At 38.7% G+C, this 17,543-nt stretch overlaps 1 long non-coding RNA gene across 2 annotated transcripts in view; it reads right to left on the bottom strand.

Annotated features, from left to right (window-relative positions):
- The window catches only part of LOC127510429 (uncharacterized), a 113,447-nt gene that overhangs the window by 25,785 nt on the left and 70,119 nt on the right, over positions 1–17,543 (bottom strand). Inside the window, exon 7 of one of the 2 annotated variants that reach the window (XR_007929625.1) lies at positions 10,730–13,142. The exons of the other annotated variant lie outside the window; for it this stretch is intronic. This is a non-coding gene — a long non-coding RNA (uncharacterized LOC127510429). Of the gene's footprint in view, positions 1–10,729; positions 13,143–17,543 lie in introns of those variants that run through there. 2 annotated transcript variants of the gene reach the window in all.

Below are 17,543 nucleotides of genomic sequence, written 5' to 3'. Positions count from 1 at the left end.
ACATCGTAGGATCTACTGCAGTGCTGACAGCTGATTGGTGATAGCGCTCTGATGTTGCGTTGACTCCTCTCGTGATTTGAACCTGAGAATTGATTATCATCAGTGAAGTGGAAAGAAAACATCAGCTGTCAGTTTTCACTGTAGAGGAAAAATTATGATTTCACATTTAAGTCCTCCTCACAGGTGGAATATATTCACTTGAACATAGCATGAGGTCAAGACTGTTTCCAGAAACATTTTAAATGCTACATTAAATGCTAATGTAATTAGTGGCGTTTGCTAAAGCTCATACTTTTGAATTCTTCATGTTTAACTCCCAACCATCTAAAAACCTTCCAAGAACACCTTGGCAACCTCATAGCAACTTGCTAAAGACCATTCAGAACACCTTTGTGACCACAAAGCAATGCCCTGCCAACTGCCCACAACAGTAGCACTGTGGCAAGTGAGATCTGTGCAGGCAAATGCCACTCATATTTTGGGCAGAAAATGTAAAAGTCTAGTTAATTATATAGAAATTCAAATGAAAGGGCCAAATGCCAACCCTTCCCTCTGAGATATGACCTGTGTCTGCTGCAGACCACTATTTTTACATCATTTTCAATTATCATCTAAAACAGGCCACAGCCCCTGAGGAAAGGAGCCCGATTTCCATGCCAAGTCCTTTTTATGGAGACACACTGCAGTTTTCCACTTCCCCCCCTTTTTTTTCAGTGACTGATGCAAGGGAACAGCATGGCATTAATTAATGTGAAAGGTAATCAGAGTAATATTAAGTAGTATTTAGTTCAAGCATAACTATTATTATTGTTATTATACAGAATATTGCAAAGCAACACCAAGGTCATGGGTTTGATTCTCAGGGAATGCATGGACTGATAAAACGTATACCGTGAATGCAATCTAATCACTTTGAAAAAAAGCATCTTGCAAATGAGAAAATCAGAATTGCCTGATATAAACTCACAATTGTGTGTTATAATAGTTTATATCTCACAATTCTGACTTTATAACTCGCAATTGCGAGTTTACATCATGTAATTCTGAGAAAAAAAGTCAGAATAGTGAGATAAAAAGTTGCAATTACCTTTTTTATTTTATATTCAGTGGCAGAAAGAAGCTTCGATACTACACCAGATGCAAGTGGCACAACAAAAGCAAATAGAACCCATTATAATCAGTGATGCTGTCTACACTGGATGCCGCGCGTCATTACAAAGTCCCGAAAGTAAACTAATTCCCCATTCTATTTCTGACGTACTTTGTGCGCTCACGCTACTTCTGATACGAAGAAAAAGAGGATTTGCAACGGTTGTTGTACTTATGATTTAAAGGGGTCATATCATGAAAATCTGACTTTTTCTGTGTTTAAGCGCTATAATCGGGTCTCCAGTGCATCTACCAACCCAGAAAATGTGAAAAAAGGACAACCCAGTAACTTTGTTTTGGCAAACCTTTCTCTGCAAGCATGTGAAAAAACGAGCCGCTCAGATTTCACTCCCCTTTTGACGTAGGAAGGGATCGTATTATAATATTACCACCCCTTAATCTGCACGTTTCCATCCACGGTGCCTTCATTTTGTTTTTGCAAGCGAAAACAGTGTACCAGTTCTAACGCAATGGCAAAAGTTTGAGCAAAGCATGCTAACTATGCTAACTGCACAGAACACTATTTAGAGTCTCGTTAGCTTGGATAGCCTGCAAGTTGACCCTGGCAAGCTCAATTGCTAAAATAGGTGCGTTTCTGTCCGAGCGATATTTTGGAAAAAATATTAGACCATTCACAGCATTTGATAGCAATCATAAATGTTAGCCTGGTGTGATGGCTCTGTTTGGGAAACAGGTACGCTATTTATAGTGGGCATCCATATGGGTTTTGCACAAAAGATTAACATGACGCCACATGCTAGTCGATGAGTTGAATCAACTCTAAACAACTACATATATTTATCCACTAACCATTCAGAAACGTCCAGATGTATTCTAAAAGTTGTAACCTCTTCCTGAGTCTCTCCATCAGTGTCCGACTCCGGTTTGAACAATGTAAGGCTGAACACTGTTACTGACAATCGTCATTTTGGCTGTGTGAGATTCTCCGTCTTTGTTGTTGTTGAGCAATCGAAGCTCAAGCTGTTAAAGCTCCGCCCTCTTTTGGAAAGCGGACCAGGAGCAGCAGCTTATTTTCATTTACAAAAACGGCATGTTTTTGCTCACACCCAAATAGGGGCAAATTTGACAAGCTATAATAAATGATCTGTGGGGTATTTTTAGACCCCAGAGACTTATATTACATCTTGGGAAAGGGGCATAATAGGTCCCCTTTAAAAATAATTGAAATCAATTAAAATGTAGCATATATCTAGCCAAATATATAAAAGGATCACAATATCATATCTTTTTTACTTTGTTCAGTAAGCAACCACCTAAAAACACCCAGAATACCCTAGTAAACACACAGCAACATGTTAGTGATCACATAGCAACATCCTTGCAACCGCCTACAACACAGCAACCAATTTTTTATACAATGTAATAATCTACATCTGCATTTCTAGTACTCACATATGTTTGACTTATTTGCCATATATCCAACATCAATGAAAAGTGAACATTGAGGAGACGGGCCAACAGATCCCTTCTACTAAATGTTTTTGAATGCTTGAATGCATAAAGACATGATAAAGTGCCATAGTCCAGGATAATTACTTTAGAGATGTGCTCTTGTTATGCACTAAATGCGGCAAAGTTTAGTGTGACACTGCCTTAATGATTTGAGACTCAGGGGGTTCATCAAAGTGGCCTGGGCTCCCGGAATGACTGACAGATAAATTAATGTTGTCAAGTCTAGGAGATGAATGATACAATCCCCTTTGAGCCATTGCTGCAGGGCTGAAGGATGAGACAGCCCTCTTCTCTGAGGTTTTGGCCTTTCATCCCATCAACTCGACATCCGTGGAACTCGCTCAAAGACGGCAACAATGCTTAAAAACAAACACGAGGGAAAAGGGACTTAAGAGGTTTTAGAAGGTTTTGCCGAAGTACCTCTGAAGTGGAGCTGCAGCTATTAAGACACACCGTACTGACTTTTGAAAAACCCTATCGATACATAAAAAAAGAGATTACGGTAGTAGGCTAGAATAGGTCTGTGCACCTTTATTAAAATTCCAAGGCTTTCTCAGATGGAATACTAAGCAGTTACACATGGGAAATCAGATTGTGAGCACTTCCTTTTAAGAGAATAGCTGTGAAGATAATCCCAGTAGCTTCTAACATGGCTGGAAGAGTTCATTAGCTACGTGCTACATGCTAGTTGTGCTAATCAAAGTGCTTGCTACGACCTCTCTCTTCTTACTTTTAGTGTTCATTTCTCCCACTGCATGGTCTTGTGATAATGCTTCTTGATTATTTTTTAATTCTATTTGGACTTCCTTACTCAAGACTTTCATAAGGAGCTGCTAGCAAGGCTACATGGTATGCATGTTATTTTATTCCACCTTAAAGAAACAGTTATCCCAAAATAAAAATTCTGTCATCATTTTTACTCACCCTCATGTAGTTACAAGCCTGTATGTCTTTCTGTCTTCTGTGGAACACGAGGGGACAAATTCTGAAGAATGCAATACAACAAATGGAAAACAAAGCTTTTAAACTTCATAAAAAGATAAAAGTGGCCCAAACGACTCATGCATGCAGTGTCCTGATTTGAGAATAAATCATTGTTTTGAGTCAGATCTTTTTAATGAATCAATTGATCCATTTCAAAAAACTGAATGATTCATTCATGAATTGGAAAAAAATACAGTAGCATTAGCTCAACTGATAGTGTTAGTTTGGGATGGTCCAACCTGTTTGTTTGAACAATGGCAGAGTGGGAAGTGTTCTGGAAAACTGTAAAAATAATGCACAGTACAGCTTTAAACAGCTGAATTCTATTGAGTTTAAAGGATCTTTAACCCTAAACTAAATTTCCTGAGATTTTATCATTGTTATGTGTGTTGAACACGATAGAAGACAATGTTACCATCTGTTAGTTTTAATTGTAGTTTAATTGTAATTTTTTAAAAAAAGTACTTTTTGCGCTTTTTTCAACTTCCGGGTTTAAATTAGTCTTCGTGTCACCGTCACAGGATGTGATGTTTTCTTGTACTAAAGTATGGTGGTGACTCATCGGTGTCTCATAATTATTCATGAGACTGCGTGTCCTTATCCTGTGAGAAGACGCCTCGCTTAAAGGGTTAGTTCACCCAAAAATGAAAATTCTGTCATTTATTACTCACCCTCTCTCTCATGAACGCGTGTTGCAGATCAATATTTTTGTTAATAAAGTGGTAAATTAAGTTTTTTTTGTGCAAACAAAGCACTTGTGTCGCTTCATAAAACTGAGGTTAAACCACTGGAGTCACATGGAGTACTTTAATAATGTCATTCCTACCTTTCTGGGCCTTGAAAGTGGTAGTTGCGTTGGATCTCTATGGAGGGACAGAAAGCTCTCAGACTTCATCAAAAATATCTTAATTTGTATTCTGAAGATGAACGAAGGTCTTACGGATGTGGAACGACACGAGGGTGAGTAATAAATGACAGAATTTTCATTTTTGGGTAAACTAACCGTTTAATTATTCACAACAGCACACATTGTTTTCCAATGATGGGCTCTTCAAACAGTGAGATCCCATACAGTATTGAAAGATGAAGCAATGGGTCAAAATGAGTGTTTGTTTTTGCCTCGTAAGAGTTTCTGCGTCGGATGTCTTTTCTCAAAAATGTATATATTGTGTTGCATGTAATGGTAAATTGCTGCTTGCATTTGTGGGAAGCTTTGATGCTTTTAACTTAATGAGAGCGAAATAAAACTATGAATCGAAGCTGTTGCTGTGTTGTCGGTCTCTGTTCTTCCCCCTCCACTCCATGGCTTAACCACGGCTTACTGGTGCCTCCCTCCAAAAACAAACCATTCTAATCCAGCGAAAAACCCAGAAGGCACCATTTTAGACTCCTACGGTCAGTCCCCGAATGCTCCATTCGTCCCAGATGGCTGGAGACTTCCTTGGCGCTCCCCGTGAGCCATGTGTTATCTTTTTCTAATTGCTAGTTTATGTTTTAACACTTGAGTCGGTCACAGCTCATTCCAAATGGCTTCGCCTCTAACGACTTTACACCCCGCGATGACGACTGAGTTACACTGCGTCGTAAATCACGGTAATTAAACTTACTCGTCATCGCAGATGAGATAGAGATGGAGGTTGAGGAGATGGGGAAATGGCCATCATTTGTCGGAGGTTGCTTTCTGATTTACAGCATGTCAAATGTAATATTAGGCGTTGATGATGCCGTGTCGAATGCAATTGAGTGTCCATTACCTCACCATAAACATAATAAAGGGGGTAACACAAGAAAATGGCTCTTGACACAGAAACATAACAATCAGTCATGGTTAAATGGGCTTGTACAGCCATGTTCTCTATGTGTATTAAATTACGGAATATTTATCTGCCAGTATATAGTGAGATTTCATCAGGATTAGCATTTGGGGGCTCTCAAAGGCTGTTCGGCTCTCTGCAGCTGTGCTAAAGCCCAATATTGAAGTCCCATTGGCTCTTGGCAGGCTGGAGAGAGAGCTTGTGGCTAAATCCCTCCCTGGGCGACCACTGTGCCCTCAGCCTGACCCAGGACGCCATGGTCATAATACCACTCATATGTCTATTGCAAAGGGAAATCGTTCCTTCCAGTCCCAAAAGAATGTCTAGTAAATTCACACTTGGTTGCTTGGTCCAAACTAGAGTTCAATTCAATCTACTTCATCCCTACTGGCCTTGTTTCACATTGTACCTACTACATTCTTAAAAATAAAGGTTTCAAAAGGGCAATGCCATTGAAGAACAGTTTTTGCCTCACCAAAGAACCTTACAGGTCTTAAAAGAACCATTATTTTCTTCCCATAAAGAACATTTTAATTCTACAGAATCGTGCAACAGATTTGTGCAATGGAAAGGTTCCATTGAGGTTCTTTAATAAACCGTCAATGCTAATAAAAACCCCTTATTTTCAAGAGTGTATGAAAAACAGACTTTATTGGGGTGTTTATTCACACTTGGTTGCCTGATCCAAACTAGTTTGATTCCATCTACTTCTCCCTACTGGCCTTGTTTCACATTTACCTACATTCTTAAAAATAAAGGTTCCAAAAGGGATTTTGCAGTGATGCCATAGAAGAACCATTTTTGGTTTCCCAAAGAACCTATCAATGAACAGTTCATAAAAGAACCACTATTTCCCTAGTGTAAAGAACATTTTAATAATACCTTTTTAATGAAAAACGAAATGTGAAGTCCGCACACTGAAAATAACTGCACAAATAAATAATTTATTAAATAATGCAACGTTTCGACCAACAGGTCTTCATCAGGTCAAGGCGGGAATTGAACTCGGGTCGCCTTGAGTGCATTTGCGTCATATGTCAGGCACACTAACCACTAGGCTATCGGCACCAAGATAAACCTTTATATTTAAGAGTGTATGAAAACAAATTTACCATGACAACTTGACATGCACGGAATGGCATTTGCGTTTGTCTGCCGCAGATGCTCTGCAAGAGAAGCTAAGTTGATTATGCTAATTGATAAAAGCTTCACCTTTTCAACTAGACTCGAGTTCAGAAAATGGCTTTCATTGAACCAAATACATCAAGCACTCTTTGTCAGCCCACTGTATTTTTTTGTATAACGTTTTACTATCTCAAATGCATTTTTGACTTTAATACACAAGCTAAAAACATGGCTAACGCATAGCCGATAAACTCCAGATGTTGATTGACAACTGAAGTAAACTGTAAATTATTAGCACAATAATTACATGTGTGAAGAATTGGACAACTGCTGTGAAAGCACATATTGGAGACGTAAGAATTAACTAGTTACTTTTGCCCAAATGAAATGAGCACAGCGGCGCCAGGGGCGATTTAATCAAAGCAAAATAAAAGACAACTCATTTCTTGCATTGCAATTTATCCTGCCCACCCGCAATGCTAAACTTCATATCAGCAAGCCAAGCCAAGCAGAACAGACAGCTGAGATGAAAGTGACGTAAGATGGAATCGAGTTAAGTGGCCGGTTGCAGTTACCCAAGTTTCTGGATCTCATTACCTCCGCCTAGTCAGTGAGAGTAAAAGTTAGCTTGAGTCTTGTAAAGCTAAGCTGTTTCTCATTGGCTGCTGGGGATTAATGGCCAATTCCTGCTGCGGGATACTGACCTGTGTTTCACTTCCTCCCAGCAATGTCACTTCTATTGAGGGTAAAGTGAGGACGACTGTGCTAATAAGATTTTATCTGAGCTTCCCTCATCAAATACTAGATCACATCTTATAGTCTTCACTGAGGCAGAAGTACATGCAGTGCACCTATATATAAAATACAAAGAGAGAAAGAGAAAAAGAGAAAGATCAAGAAATGACTGAGAATCACGGTTTGAGATGTCCTTCCAGTGTCCTCAGCGTTATGGCTGATGGTACTGTATCTCTGAGAGAGTGTGCTTGTAAAAAGTGAAGAAACGTTATAATTAATTATATTTATAATTAAAATCATAATTTGACATACTTACCATTTGATATAATTTGAGTGTAATTATATTATGTTGGAAATTTTAATGGAAAGTGACACAATAGTTACTTTCATGTCGCTTTCTGGCTATCACTTTCTCTCTCTTCCAGGACAGCAGTTCTAAGTATTTTTATTCAAAGTGTTTTTTTGACAAGTGTTTGTTCCCAAACAAAAACTGCATGTAATGACAATACCTCTTAAGATATCACGTCGCTTGCAGTACAGCTTTGTTGCAAAGTTACTTATAGTCAGCAGAATGTCTGTTGGGGGACCATCACAATAAAGTCTGCTAATACTCTAATGAGAGTAAGCTGACATGTAGTTGCAAAGTTACTTATAGTTATTAGATTGTCTAAAGTGTTACCTCTGAAGAACCTGCCAATCTAAAACAATTTTATACTAGGGGTGTCTAATCCTACTCCTGGAGGGCCACTGTCCAGCAGAGTTTAGCTCCAACCCCAACTAAACACACCTGAACCGGCTAATCAAGGTCTAATTAGGCATACTAGAAACTTCCAGTTAGGTGTGTTGAGGCAAGTTGGAGCTAAACTCTGCAGGACAGGACCCTCCAGGACCGAGTTTGGACACCCTTGATTTATACAAACACATTAGATAAAGGTGCTTGGGGGAATTCAACGGTTAGTTCACCCAAAAATGAAAATTATCCTATAATTTACTCACCCTCAAGCCATCCTAGCTAGGTGTATATGACTTTCTTCTTTCAGCCAAACACAACCTGAGTTATATTAAAAAAATATCCTGGCTCTTCCAAGCTTTATAATGGGAGTGAATACTAACTGGGATTTTGAAGCCCACCAAAAGCGCATCCATACATCACAAAAGTAATCCATACGGCTCCAGGGGGTTAATAAAGGCCTTCTGAAGCAAAGCGATGCGTTTTTGTGAGAAAAATATCCATATTTATAACTATATAAACTAGAATCACTGGCTTCCGAATGCGAGTTGAATTACGGCAGAAGAGTGAACTTTGACCTGACGCATGATGTATTTATGAAGACGGAAGCGCAGAGGATAGAGCAAAACAAAACACTGGTCACAAATTAGAAGTCTAAAATGAGAATTTTTAAAGAGAAATGTCGGAGAAGCTTGAGTTTTTTGCCCAGCCCTATTTGTTTGAACGGCGAAAGGCGTCTTTTCTCACCAAAGCTTACACTACTCCTACATCCTATTTCATATGCCAGAACTCGACTAACTCGTGAACGCGTGGATGGACATTACCGGAAGCTAGTGATTACAGTTTCTAAAGTTATAATTATGGATATTTCTCTTACAAAAATCCATTGCTTCACTTCAGCCTTTATTAACCCCCATTTTTGGGTGAACCAACCCTTTAAGGCTGTGACACACTCAAGCCGACATAAAAGAATTAGCGGCGATGAAAGCTTACTGTGTTGTCGCCTCACACCAGCCGCGTCTGGGCCAAAAAGCTGCGCTTGAACACACCAAAAGCACTACAGGCGACTGTCAACTAGCACATGTATATCTGGTTGAATAAAAAAATCAATTGTCATACACAGTATAAGCACTAGATGGTAGTATAGGCAGCATTTTTAAACAGGGTTGAGAAAACTTGTTGCTGAAAACACTGTTTGCAGGTATTATTACTTTTAGTTGGTATTGCATTTGAATGTATATTTTTAGACATGTTTGTACAATTTGTAAAGATTGTAAAACCCCTGAAGCTCCTCCATCTACAGAAGGAGCTATATTATAGGACGCAGTGTTTGTGTGTGTGTGTTTGCAGAACATTGAAACTTTTTCTCTTTTATTCTTACTAAGCTGAACAGCCAATCAGAGTTCTCTCTCTCACCAACGGAGCTGACGCACGCCAATTCAACATGCTAAATCGGCCAAAATAGCCCCAACAATGTCCAACTAGTGCAGACGGTGCAGAACACACCGCAAAAACTGGGCCGTCCGATGCTTAACGACGGCCGACCGTCGGCTTGCTGTGTCATGGCCTTTAGAAGCTCTCTACTGGAACTAACAACTAGGCAAGAGCTGACATCACAGCCAGACTGTGTTTGATGGATGGATCATTATCATCATTCTGATTATGCTTTAGCCACCCAAATTATCAGTCCTCGCATCTCCAGATGCCATCATGCTCTCGGTACACCGAACAAAAGAGCTTGACCAAGGGCACACAAGCTTCCTCCACTTCAACTCACAGAGAAATCTACAGTACTGCAACTCTGTGTAAACCTTCAAAGATGATCACATGACATTTGAAATCCTGATCTAACATCACTCACAGTCTTGTCAGGCGGTTGATTCAATGACAAAAGCTAGCGCTGTCTTTTAATTGTCGCCATCTGCCTTTTCGGGCCTCATTAGAATGCCGTTCGATCGGACCGCATCCTGCCTCTCTCACAGGAAAATTCACAAGTATTCGACTTTTGGCCTGCTTTCAGGGTTGTGGATATCATATCAAATTAAATTCCTTAATTAACATCCTTCGGGGGTGAACAATTAAACATCATTTCAGAATCGAACTCAGTTGACTTAGCAGGAAAAACTCAACGCCAAGAGCTCAAACGCAGCCTGCTGTGTTGTACCCATATATTTCAACACGCTAGGACTCAAACAGCGATAGGGGGTGCGGTTTTGGCTGGCTGTGGAGGTTTGTCTGGTGTGACACGCTGCTCTATTATCCCAGAATAGAACACTTGAAGCTAATTATCGCTGTGTGAGCACAGTGGGCCCTAAGGGGGCCGGTTCCTCTACTTTAGATGTGTGAGTAATGTAGAGGAAGGCTACAGCTAATCTCTAAAGAACTGACACTCCGATACAGAGCAGCAGTATTTTGTGATGCTCAGCACAGCCAAACTGGGCCACAGGCAGGCAGAGCACTGAAATGAGAGGGGTAAATATTTGTTCGCTCACACTTACTGTAACCAATTAATCAAACCACAAGATAAAGCAGGTTATAAAAACAGAGAAATTAGTAATGCATTTTAACAGCATTTGCAATGTTATTGGAGCTCAACAAATGCAAAACATAATGTAATGTAAAATTACAATTTAAATTTGAAAATGAGACATACATTGACCAGTTAATTTATTGGCTTTGGTATAAACATGGAATAAATTCCATGCGTTATAGTGCTGGTGTTGCTCATATCGCATACAAATGGGGATAACCAATGATAAAAGAGGTAATTTGCTTATAAAAGTGTTAAGGCCTGAAACATACCCTTCTAGTTATGGAAGCACATTTTTGTGCTGCGCTGCATTTTAAATGTGCCTGATTGCAATTCATAATGCAGTGCATTCTCTGCTGTGGCCACAAGGGGTGCTAGTTTGTATGTCTCTGGCCTAAAGCTTTTAGCAAATGTAAGGCTACGTTCACAGAGTCAGTTTTTGGGATCGACAACCGCATTTACTGACAGGTGTGAGAGACTTATCACTTTTGACAATCGAGCTGTGAGAACCCAATGAATTCATACGAGTGACGTCGTACGAATTCGTACGAATTAGCCACCTCGTAAAATATGTACGAATTGGTCGTGAGATAGCATTGGTTCATCCGTCAAATCTTCATTAACCGACAGCAATGTTTATATCTGGTGGAGAGCGGGGCATTTGAGTCACACATAGAACACGCAACTGATGGGAGCAGCTCCGATGGAGAACAGTGACTGGATCTAAATCCTTCAGATGAGTCCTGAAAATGTTCAGGTGCGAGTTCGGTTATAGAATGCAGTTGTCAGTCCTGTAAATACCGAACTGTGTGTGAACGTAACTGTATTAAAGGATTAGTTCACTTTGAAATGAAAATTAGCCCAAGCTTTACTCACCCTCAAGCCATCCTAGGTGTATATGACTTTCTTCTTTCTGAGGAACATAATTGCAGAAATATTAATAAATATCCTGACGCATCCGAGCTTTATAATGGCAGTGAACGGGACCCATGAGTATGAGCTGAAGAAAGTGCTTCCATCCACATCCATCCATCATAAATATGTGCTCCACACGGCTCCGGAGGATTAATAAAGGCCTTCTGAAGCGAAGCAATGCGTTTGTGTAAAAAAAAAAAATCCATATTTAACAAGTTATGAAGTAAAATGTCTCGCTTCCACACGAGCCACCTTCTGTATTCAATGTACGCAGAAAGTGTAAAACTCTTGCATTTCACAAAGCTTACGCTACGTCCTACGCCTTCCCTATTCAACTTACAGAAAAGGTTTAACTGTGAGCCGTGTGGAGCACATATTTATGATGGATGGATGTGGATGGAAGCACAATGCAACTATTGTTACATACATGTTTTTACATTGTATTTTTATTTAAAAACTTGCATGTCTCATCTTCTGTCCAAACATACTGCGCCATCTTTAAAGAACGATCCAATTTTACGTACGCCAGGTGACCTGTAAATGCGATATTGATTTCAAAAAAGGCAAATTCAAAATAAATGGAAATAAATAGCAAAACTATAATAACAACTGCGGCCTGAATAAGTGGGACCATTTTGATATCTGTGGGAAATGGTCATGTAACTCTAAATTACAGCTTTTTGTGCACGAAACCATACCAAATATTATGCGTAGACTTTAGGAAGAAAAAAATGAAGTGTAAAAAGTGTAGAATATGTCACCATTAAACAAGAAGTGTGCAATTTTGTCTATGTTAAAATATAGGCGGGAACAACAATTTAAACAAACATATGCTTTTTTCGGTACACTTATTCTAAAAAGAGACAGTAAAAGTGAGAGAGAAAGAGTGTGTATTTGACCTCTCTCTCTCATCCCAGATAGACCTCTGAATGGTAAACATTTTCAAGAGCTCTTTGTCCAACGCAGGCCTTCCTAACTGTCCACCTCGCATCTATTAAAGAGCAGGGATGATATGCTTTTAAGCCTCATTACTCCAAGGGTGAAGAGCGTTCGTGGAGTAGTGCCGCGCTGACCCTCAACTCCACTTCCATTAGCATAATTGCATTTCAAACGATCGGGATGTCCAAGAGACAAAACTATCAAAATGATCCGACGCTTCGGAAAGCGTTCAGCTCACCTTCATAAACGACATCTGAACACGAGAAGGAGAAAGGAAGAGAGAATCCGGCAGGCCGTAGGTCACCGCTACGGCCCAAAGTACTGGAGACTCCTCCATCTCTCCAGGGAGTGACGTCGCAGGCTTCCAGCCCTTCTGATGCTCTTCGTCTGCTAGTTTTCCTCTCCATCCATCTGTCCATCCGTGTTCCCTGTCCAAACTGTCTTTCCGATGGAGTGTTTTCTTCCACCAACTGTCCAATTATCTCCCAGCCTCCCTCTGTGATGCACGCTTGCCGACCAGTCACAGTTTGTCCGTAGAGCACCATCTCTCTTTTTTTCTTTTTTTGCCGGTGCCTCCACCTTTCTCTCGGAGAGTGATTGTGATAAATGGATCCAGAGGCGTGTCTGTGGGTAGGGCAGCTTTTTCCCTAGAGCTCTCAGCCATCAATCAGGCTTGTCTCCCGAGTCCAGGTGTCCATAAACATGCGCATAAAATAGGATTTTTTTTTTCAGCAGGTGGTAGTCTGTCCTTGGGAGGAGAAGAAAGTCAAATTGGCATACAGTATATTAGAAACATGTCCCTTATGTCCCACAGGACGCAATGTTTACAGTTATCTGACAGTAGTGTAAAGACCAGCACAGTCCATCATTTTGTCTTGAACAGGCAAACAAGAGGCTGTTTATAATATGGCCATTATGCAACGTGTCTCGTTTTGTACAGAAACGCATGGGAGATATCTGGAAATATGGCCAAAAGGAGCAAGTCTTAAATAAAAGCCCAGCGATGCTGTTGCAATACAGTTGTGCACTGTTGACTTTGACATTTCTGTATCTCTGATCAAAACCGAATCCCTAAACTTTACGGCTTTGTTCCAGGGAAAGGGCAGCTGGTTTTGAAGCTGCTCATAAACAACATATGCTGTGAACAATCCCGGACACCCTAGAGGCAAATCTAACCTTGAGGCTCTGGAGCAGATGTTGGAATAGAAAATACTGGAGAAAACCTGATCATAGCTGCTTTGGAAAGATGAAGCACATGAAGTATGGCATCTACCAGCAAACGTTTTTTTCCTCTCTGTGATAAGAATGAAGTGCACAGGTCCATGTCCACCTTATTTTGCAATGCGGAAGTAAGTTATTTTCTGTGAATGTGCAAGACTTCTGATCCATTAGCTGGTATAGGTAAATAACTAGAAGTATAACAAAGTGCAGTAAACAGTAAAAATATTTGCGCTACAAACCAGTCTCCTTATAATTATGACAATACATTAAAATAATATGGTACGAAAGACAGTTTGCATTATCAAGCAGCATAACAAGCTATTTTGTACAGCTAAAAATAACTGGAAGCAGAGGACACGAGCAGCCAGACACATTCAATTTACAAATGGCCGAGGATTGATATAGGTTGATATATTGTGAACTTTTAATAAAATGTGATTTTTTGAATCATTTTAATATGCTCATCTGGTGCTCAAAAACATATCTTATTTAGATCAAATTGATTAATCGTGATTAATCACATCTAACATAAAAGTTTGTAAATATATATACATATACACTCTAAAAAATAACAAACAATAACAAATTTACACAGCAAAATACTGTAAAAACAGTAATATACCGTAAAACAATGCATTCTGGGTAATAATATTAGTCGTTTTCGCGAAAGTAACCTATAGGCTACTTTTCTTAAAACAACAAATATTACCCAGAATGCATTATTTTTAATCGACTTGACAGCACTAATCTTATTACTATCAATGTTGAAAACAGTTGTGCTGCTTATTGTTGATGAACAGAAAGTTATCATTTTCTAATGGGGTCAGTAAGATTTTTTTTTTTTTTTTTAAAGAGAGAGAAATTAATTTTTATTTTATTTTATTCAGCATTAAACTGATCAAAAGGTGATGGTAAATACATTTAAAAATATTAAATATATATTTAACATTTTTAAATGTATTTACCATCACCTTTTGATCAGTTTAATGCTATATATATATATATATATATATATATTTACCACTATTTTGATCAATTTAATGCTGAATTAGAGTACTTTAATAAAAGTATCTTACTGACCCCAATAGCGAAAACCTGATCATAGCCACTTTAGAATTATCATGTACATGCAGCATGGCATCTAGCAGCAAATATGATTCTTTGGTGGTAAGAGTGAAGCGTACAGGTCTATACGTTGTGAATTTTTAATAAACCTTTCCAAAGGGTGTTTTTTTATTGTTGGATGTTAAAATTTCATGTCACGTTATTACGGCTTTCAACTGACAATTTCAGCTGAAAACAATGCATTTTTAATGGAAATTCTCGTACTGAAAAGGAGGCATTCAGGTGTAAACATAATCTTGTGCAAAGAGTAGAAATTATGATATATATATATATATATATATATATATTTGTAACACATATGAGCCATTAATTCCATATGCATTTATGTTGGTCACATGAAACACTGAAAAAAACTGATTGAAGGACAGCAGCAAGAGTAAATCTTTGCTTTATATCTCAGTTGGTGTGTGCAATATCAGACTTAAATAGACTCCTTAAGTATATTCACTGTGAAGGTGAAACCTCCCCTCAATGCCAGAGATGTGATAGATGGATAATGACAGATCCAATGCAAAAAAACCCCATTCAAAACAGCAGCACAGCTGACTATTATAGAATGGCACAGCGCCAAGTGTCAATACCCACATTTCCATTCAGACTCCATCTCTATATTTCAGCATATATACTACGGGTGAAAAAGAACCATACAGTTCACCACCCACAGTTTGGTATACATTTTGCATTCATCTCCAGTTTATTGTCACTTTTAAAATATAAATATTAAAGAGAAACACATAAACACACACACATAGTACCTGTCAAAAGCTTGCGGTCGGTAAGATTTTTTTAAATGGTTTTTTATGCACACCAAGGCTGCATTTATATTGTGAAATAATACAATTCAAAATAACTGTTTTCTATTTGAATACATATTGAAATGTAATTCCTGTGGTGATTTAATCATCATTACTCCAGCCTTCAGTGTCACATGAATCTTCAGAAATCATTTTAATATGCTGATTTGCTGATCAAGAAACTTTTCTTATTATTATCAATGTTGAAAACAGTTGTGATGCTTAATATTTTGTGAAAACGGTGATGCATAATTTTTAGGATTCTTTGATGTATTATACATTTTAAAAGAACATTTAATCATTTAGATTAATTTATTTTAAAAATTGTATAACATTTTAAATGTCTTTATCATCACTTTCGATCAATTTAAAGGGGACCCATTATGCCCCCTTTTTTTTCAAGATGTAATTTAAGTCTCAGGTGTCCCCAGAATGAATCTGTAAAGTTTCAGCTCAAAATACCTCACAGATCATTTATTATACCATGTTGTAAATACTCATTTTTGAGTGCATGCAAAAATTTTGTGCATGTGTCTTTAAATGCAAATGAGCTGCTGCTCCCCACCCCCTTTCCAGAATAGCGCTTCCTTCAACAGCTCCTTCCTGCATCAGATACTCTGTCAAATAACAAAACATCTTCTTGGATTTGATTATCATCTAAATCGCGATCACACTCACGGACAGTGCAGTTGTTCTTCATCATGGAAGTTTATTATTTCCATGCGTTTTAAAGCTATATCAGTTTAAACTTTTAATTTACCGTTTGAGCGCAAACATCTGAAGCACACGCACAGAAAGCTGGCTGTCAGATGGCACGTCTCGTGAGTATGAAACTAACTTCCCTTTCATGTCTTATTGTGTTTAAACTGTCAAATACACACAAGGTTATATCAAAAACAAACAAAGTTCACAAACACAGCCGGTTATGTCTGTGAACATAAACAGCAGGGACAGAAATCGCATGTGTATATTATATCTGTGGCGCGTTCCCTTCAAAAACAAAACTAACTCACTGCATCTTCAGTGGCTCAGATGTCGGGAGTAAACTATGCTAGTACGGCAGAGTCCATCAGCAGTTGTGGGCGTCACATTGCTCAGAAAATGAAAACGGCTTGCTCTATGAGACTGTTGAGGTTTTATGGGGATTAAAAAAAAGGAGTGGGTGGATTTTTATCATTATGGGTGGTTGTGTACACAAACTGCCAACACACATTTATGTTCAAACACTATGTAAAAGTTAATTTTGCATAATAGGTCCCCTTTAAGTATTAATTAGTCTCTCAGAAAATCTTACTGAAAACTTTGTACGGTAGTGTGTGTATACTAGTACATTAAGCCATATACTGCCGAAAGAACTTTTCTGATCGGCTGTGGTTTCCATTTTCACATTTGACATTGATAGAAAATGGCTTGTTGCTGCTATCTTAGTACACAGTGAAACAGTTCTAAGAATTGTGTCTCACACAACGCTAACACTCTCTAAATGGCATTTTGTCGTCTTCGGTCATTTTTGTAATTAAGTTGCTTTCTCGCTCTGGCTCATAAAAGCCAAGAAAAGGAAAAAGTGGAGAAGGAAAAAGTAAATCTACCATTATTAGACATCACCTAGCACTCCGTATGCAAATGTAATCTTGAAAAAGTATGCAGATGTAATCTTGAAAAACAGTGTATTTATATTTTTCTGTAGAGCTTTTGTTCATCTCAGCAGGTGTTTAGAGGAGCTCTGTTTAGAAAGGTACAAAAACATTAAAAGATGTTTGGTGCACCATTATAGAGCCTCTAACTGGTTCTACTTTACATATCAAACTCTGCTTTCAGTGTTCAATTTCATGTCTCTGTATCTACCATGTTCTGCCTTGTCATGATCAAAAACGGCTTGTTTTGTTGTGTGAGTAAACAGTGTTACACTAACCAGCCTGCTAAGGCGTAGAGTTGTTTGCTTCTCCTCAGACATGATCATTTATCCATTGCATGATAGATGCGAGTCAGCTCTGAACCCTGATTTGCCG

Source organism: Ctenopharyngodon idella, chromosome 4 (assembly GCF_019924925.1).
Source record: "Ctenopharyngodon idella isolate HZGC_01 chromosome 4, HZGC01, whole genome shotgun sequence".
Taxonomy (NCBI): domain Eukaryota; kingdom Metazoa; phylum Chordata; class Actinopteri; order Cypriniformes; family Xenocyprididae; genus Ctenopharyngodon; species Ctenopharyngodon idella.
Note: the sequence above shows the minus strand (reverse complement) of the source record. Positions and strands in the feature narration are given on the sequence as shown.